This window comes from Panthera onca, chromosome B1, assembly GCF_046562875.1.
Source record: "Panthera onca isolate mPanOnc1 chromosome B1, mPanOnc1 haplotype 2, whole genome shotgun sequence".
NCBI lineage: Eukaryota > Metazoa > Chordata > Mammalia > Carnivora > Felidae > Panthera > Panthera onca.
In genome coordinates this window covers 14,035,736-14,041,854 of record NC_138342.1, presented here as the reverse complement: position 1 = coordinate 14,041,854, position 6,119 = coordinate 14,035,736, and positions in this window count along the sequence as shown.

The window sequence follows — 6,119 nt, the reverse complement described above, 5'->3', positions numbered from 1 at the left end:
CAGCTAATTCCTTTACAAGAATTTTCTCAGAAGCCCCTCCCAGGAACGTCTGCTTATAAGTCATTGCCCAGAACTGTGTCCCATGAGTACTCACAGCTGAAAGGGAGGCTGGGAAATGCCTTTTGTAGCTAGGGATATTTTACACGATAAAATAGGAGTGCAGTGAGTTTGAAAAAAAGAAAGGCTGGATATTGGTTTGCCCATTATGCACATGAATCACAAAACATAAACAGGACTGGTAGGATCAACAGCATATCTCCCCTTTACCTATTTATCTGTACCTTTTCCCAACCTCTTCACTTTTCATTAACTCTGTGACCCAGATTTCACAAGGCAGCTTCAGTTGAAAGTATTCACCTCTTTGTCTCCATAAGTTCCCTCATACTTGCCAGCCCTGTGTCCTGACTATGGTTTAGAAAATGTGTCAGTATAAACTACTTACTTTTTTTCCTGTCGTATTATTTAACAATGCTTCAGTTTCTTTTATCTGTTGATTTAGGCAAGGCTGACTTTGAACCTAAAGTCCCAGAATGTCTGTCTGTTTGTCTGTAGTTGTTTTGTTTTGTTTCGTTTTGTTTGTTTACCATTTTGACAAACTTTTGTCTTTTCAGCAATTCAATTTAACATTCTTGAGGGTTTGGGCCCATTACTGAACCACACTGATATGTCAAGAGGGCATATTACACATATCATATGGAGTGATATTTTCCTTCAACCAAGTAGCTGCTCTCCTTTTCATTTAAGGTAATTGTGAATTTGACGAGTGAGGGTTGGGAGATCTAAAAGCTAGGCCTGTGAGCTATTTGCTCTCTCCCTCACCTCTCTTCATACTACCTTAACCATAATAAACAGACCCTTAAACAACAGGTGGAGTTCAAGAAGATGGGAAAGTATTCCAAGTAGGCACAGCACCCTGCACCTCTTTTCCTGTTTCTCTTCCTTCCTCTCCAAGAGATCATGGTCATGAGAATCAATGGTGGCCAAAGACTTACTAGGAAGATGTGTGAGGTAAAAGGCAGGTGACACACTATAATTACTTTGCAATATCTTAGACTTCATTTTACCAGATTTTCCTAAGATGTTGATCTCTGTGTGCATTTGTGTGTTTGTGTATGCCCTTAATTCTACACACCTATACCACCGCAGGAGGCCCTTATGCCTTTTTTTCCTCTTTCTCTCCTGTTTTTTTAAATAGATTTTTAGGACAATTTTAGAATTGCAGAGAAAATGAGCAAAGAGTACAGCATTCCCATGTTCCCATAAACCCCCCCTAACACACACTATACTTTATTATTAATATCTTACTTTAGTGTGGTACATATGTTACAATTAATGAGCCAATATTGGTGTATTATTATTAAATAAAGACCATAGTTTATTAAGATCACCTTAGTTTTTACTTAATGTCATTTTGCTGTTACAGGATCCCACCCAGAATACCACACACACATGTACTTGTCACGTCCCTTTGGCCTTTTCTTGGCTGTGACAGTTTCTCAGACTTTCCTTTTTTTTAATGATCTAGACAGTTTTGAGTAGTACTGCTCAGGTGTATTGTAGGATGCCCCAAACATTTGTCTGGTGTTTTTCTCATGTTTAGTCTGGGGTTATGGGTTTGAGTGAAGAATATTATAGAGGTAAAGTGTCTTTTTCACCACATCATATCAAGGGTACATACCATCAACATGACTAGTTATTGTTGATGTCGACCTTGATCACCAGGCTGAAGTAGTGTTTGTCTGGTTTATCCACTATAAAAGTCACTCTTTTCCCCCCTTTCTATACTGTCTATGTTTTGCAAGGAAGCCGATGTGTGCAGCCCACACTAAAAGAGTGAGAAGTTATGCGCCCCCTCTTTAGGGTAGAGTATTTACACAACTTACTTGGATGTTTTCTGCATTGGAGATTTGTCTCTTCTCCCCCATTTATTTATCTACTCAACCATTTGTCTATGTCAGTGTAGACTCATGGATATTTATTGTATGCTTTGGGATATAATCCAATACTACTTTATTTTTAAATTAAATTATTTAAAATTAAATTTGTTTGGCTTAAATTGTTCCAGCTTTGGCTACTGTCATCTCTTTCCATTGCCTCCTGTGCCGCCTCAACATATACTTTTCAATGTGAGTGTTTTTTGTTTTTTTTTTTGGGGGGGGGGGGTTGGCCCTTCCTTACTTTTGGGCACTATTAAATACACCAGGCTCATCTTATATTATTTCCTGCCCCAGTCCTAGAATCAGACATTTCTCCCACTATATTTTCATTTTTACTGTCAATTTTAGTTCTTTCAACAATTGGGAGAAATGGTTTCTATCTAGCAATTAGCAGCCCTGGCAGGCAACTCCAAAGCAGCATGGGCAGTAGAAGGAACAGAAGGAATGACAGGAAGTAATCCTGTCACCATCCTCATCCCTTACCATAGAGTCATCTGCAGCAGCAGAGCCCTGGACAATTACCCTGGAGGACTAGCTGCTTCCAGCTTCTAGCCCACAAAAGCAGCCTAACTGGGAAACTGGCCTATCAAGGGCCTCCCTGGACATGTCCTGAGCCAGGGGGCAGGGAGTGGAGGATTCTTTGTTCAGTAAAGATGCATGAGGTGCCTGTTTCCTTTTGCTTCCAACAAAGAGATGAGAAGCAGACACAATAAAATAAGTTCAGAAGATGCAGATCCCTAAGCAATACAAGGAATAGGGGTTTCACATCGTCCTTTCCATGGAGTTCCCAGGAATGGAGTCATAATTTCAGATTGCCAGAAGAGGAAAGCCCATCTGCAATAGGAAGTCACTTCCTGGGCCCTAGAGTGGATGCTTTCCCTCTAGAAGAACCTCTTTTCTCTCTTTCCTGTAGGGAAAAGACTTTTCCCTTTACCTTACAAAGAGGGATCACCCATGCAGCACTTCTGCACCCTCCAGAAATGGTTCAAACTCTGGTGCCAAAAAAGAGAAGGATGAAAGGAGCCCAGGGAAAATCTCTGGTGAAGATGGAGATATTCACAAGCCCCTCAAGATATCTAGATACCCTTATGAGAGTTGCCAGTATGTGCAAAGTGGCTAGTGAGTTGTTCAACAAAGCAACGTCAAATAAGAAACACTGCCATTTCCTGAAGGTGCTAGAAGTATGTTGGTGGGACCACCTTACAGAGAAGGGGATCCAGCAAATTGTGTGCTCCTGAAAGTGTCAATAAATGGATGGAAGGAAAGAGATCCCAAAAAGCTGGCTGGAGTTTCCCTTCTGATGGTTCTCAGAGGCTGCTTCTTCCAGAAACCCTCCTTGGTCCATGGGCTGGCCTGGGCTGGGCATCTCTGAGTACCTAAGGCTGTGAACTCTCATTCACTTATTAACAAATGATTACTCAGCCGCTAACAGGAGTCGAGCACTGAGCTAGGTGCCAGGGAGAAAGAGATGAATTATACTCTGCCTCAAAACTCACACACCAGAGAATAGGAAACCAGGGTGAGGGATTACAACATATCAGGATATAATTACAATATCTTTACCATGTTGAACGACAACAGTCAAGACAAAATAAGAATAATTGCCCAGGCTGGGAGGCAAAGGAAGGCAGCATGGGTAAGGAAGAAACTAAACAGAGTCTTAAGGGATGACAATTAATCCTCCAATTCCACTCCTTGACCTTTCTTCATATTACCTGTTATAGTATTATCATATTCTTCTCTTTACTCAGTTATTTTTTTCTCTTTAATTTCTATTGTAGTTACTTCTTTGACTCACTCACTGTATCAGTCAGGGTTCCACCAGAAAAACAGAACCAATAGGATATATAAAGAAATAGGGATATATAAAAATAGAGAAAAAGAGAAAGAGAGATTCATTGAGGGTAGTTGGCTTACACAATTGTAAAGCTGGCTAGGCACGTCTAAGATCCTTCAGATAGGCCAAGGGTACATTGGAAACTCTCCTACAGGAGCTGATGCTTCAGTCCACAGTTAGAATTTTTTCTTTCTCCAGGAAACCTCAGTTCTGTTCCTGAAGACTTTCAATGAGTTGGATCAGGCCCACCCAGATTTTTCAGGATAATCTCTTACTTAGAGTCAATGGATTATAGATGTTAATCATCTACAAATACCTTCACAGCAACACCCAAATAAGTATTTCATTGACTAACTGAGCTTCACGCCTAGCCAAGTTGACATTCATAGAACTGACCATCATACTCACCTATCTTTTTCTACCATTTGCCCTGAGGGCACCATTCACAGAGTGCCCTCTATCTCACACAATGAGATAGATTCCTCCAGGAGCTTCACAATGTGGTAGGCCTGCCTCTTCAATGATTCCCCATCTCTCCTGTCCCATCACCGACTACAACGTCAAGACTGCCTGGACACAGGCCTGGCCATAGCTGCCTGTCTAGGCATACCTAGTACACAGATCCCTACTGAGCATTTCCTGGATAAGCAAACAAGACTATTGTAATACATGTGGAAGGGGAAAGGACAGATAATCATTCAGAAAGATGATAAATGCAAACCACATTATTTTAGAAATTAAAGAAAGATGAAAATATGGGAGTTTAAGACTCTCCAAAAAACAAAAAAGAACTTCCATTCCTAACCCTTCCTTCCCTTCTCCTTTATTAAAATGTATAGAACAGGAGTTCCTGGATGGCTCAGTAAGTTAAGCATTTGACTTTTGATTTTGGCTCAGGTCATGGTCTAACAGTTCATTAGGTCAAGCCCCATGTCAGGCTCTGCCACCGAGTATGAAGCCTGCTTGGAATTCTCTCTCTCCTTCTCTCTCTGACCCTCCCCTGCTCACATGCACACATCCTCTCTCTCTCTCTCTCTTTCTCTCTCTCTCTCTCAAAAATAACAAATAAATATACATTTTTTTCAAAATGTGTAGAACAGAAATTAATTGCTCAGTCCCTGTGGTCAAGTAGATTTGAAATCTACTTGACAATTTCATAACCACTCTGAACCTCAGTTTCTTCACCCATAGCATGGAAAAATAATAGATCATACGTTGGAGAACTGTTACAAGGATAAAATGAGAAAAAAATATATGCAAAAGCGCTAAGCACAAAGACAAGCATATTGTAAAGTTTTTTTTTAATTAGCTACTATTATCATTAAGTACCTACTATGTGCCAGATAGAGTAGGGAATACTGAGATTAGTAAGATCCTTGACTATGGGGACTATAAAATCCAATGAGAAATATCAGACATATAAACAGTCCAACAATACACTGTGAAAATTCCACAGATGAGTAAGCAGAGAAAGAAATAAGTACTCCAGCCTGGGGATTAGAAAGACTTCAGAGTAGAAACTCCAAATAAGCTGGGCTTCCAAGGACCAGTAAAGCCTTCCTGAACAGAAAGGTAGGGAAGGGCATTGTAAGCATAAGGAATAGCATGTGTAAGGGGCAGAACAATGGGAAAGCAGTGCGCCTAGACAAGAAGTTCAGTGTGAATGGAGCACAGGGGGCATGTGGTGGGGGGGAGGAGATATAGGGGAAGGTAGAGGAGGTGAAGAAGTGGGGGGATGGCTACAAATGTATCCATCTGATGAAGACTGATACCGCATGCTGAAGAGTTTGGCCTCTATTCTGAAGGCAGTTGGAGGCTGATTTCCAACTCTGCTTTGGGCTATGGAGCAATTGTACTGTAAACTGAAAAAGCAGAGTTTGTATTTACTCATCTACAAGCTAGACATAGCAAATGCACAGATTCCCATGGGTATATTCCTCACCAAGGTCATCAGTAATCGGAGCAGAGGAGGGCCAGGGGGGTTATATATACCAAAAACAAGTCAACCATGGCACCCATCCAAGCCCATCACCATACATCACCCCACATGGCTAAACTTACAGAGGATTTGGGGAAGAAGAAAATTCTCTTAGCTAAAACAAAGGACACATCTTCAAATTTCTCTCACTTCTCTTCCTTCTACATACACCAGTTCTGTACCACTTTACCCATTTTACTATTCCCTCCTCCTTCAGCACCTGCTTCTCTTGGCTTCTAGGACCCCTCATTCTCCTGGTTGTCTTCCTGCCTCATGGGATGCACCTTCTCAATCTCTTTTGCTAGTTCTTAATGTTGTAGCCCCAGGTTGCAATCTTTGGACCTCTTCCCCATCTTCACTCATTCCC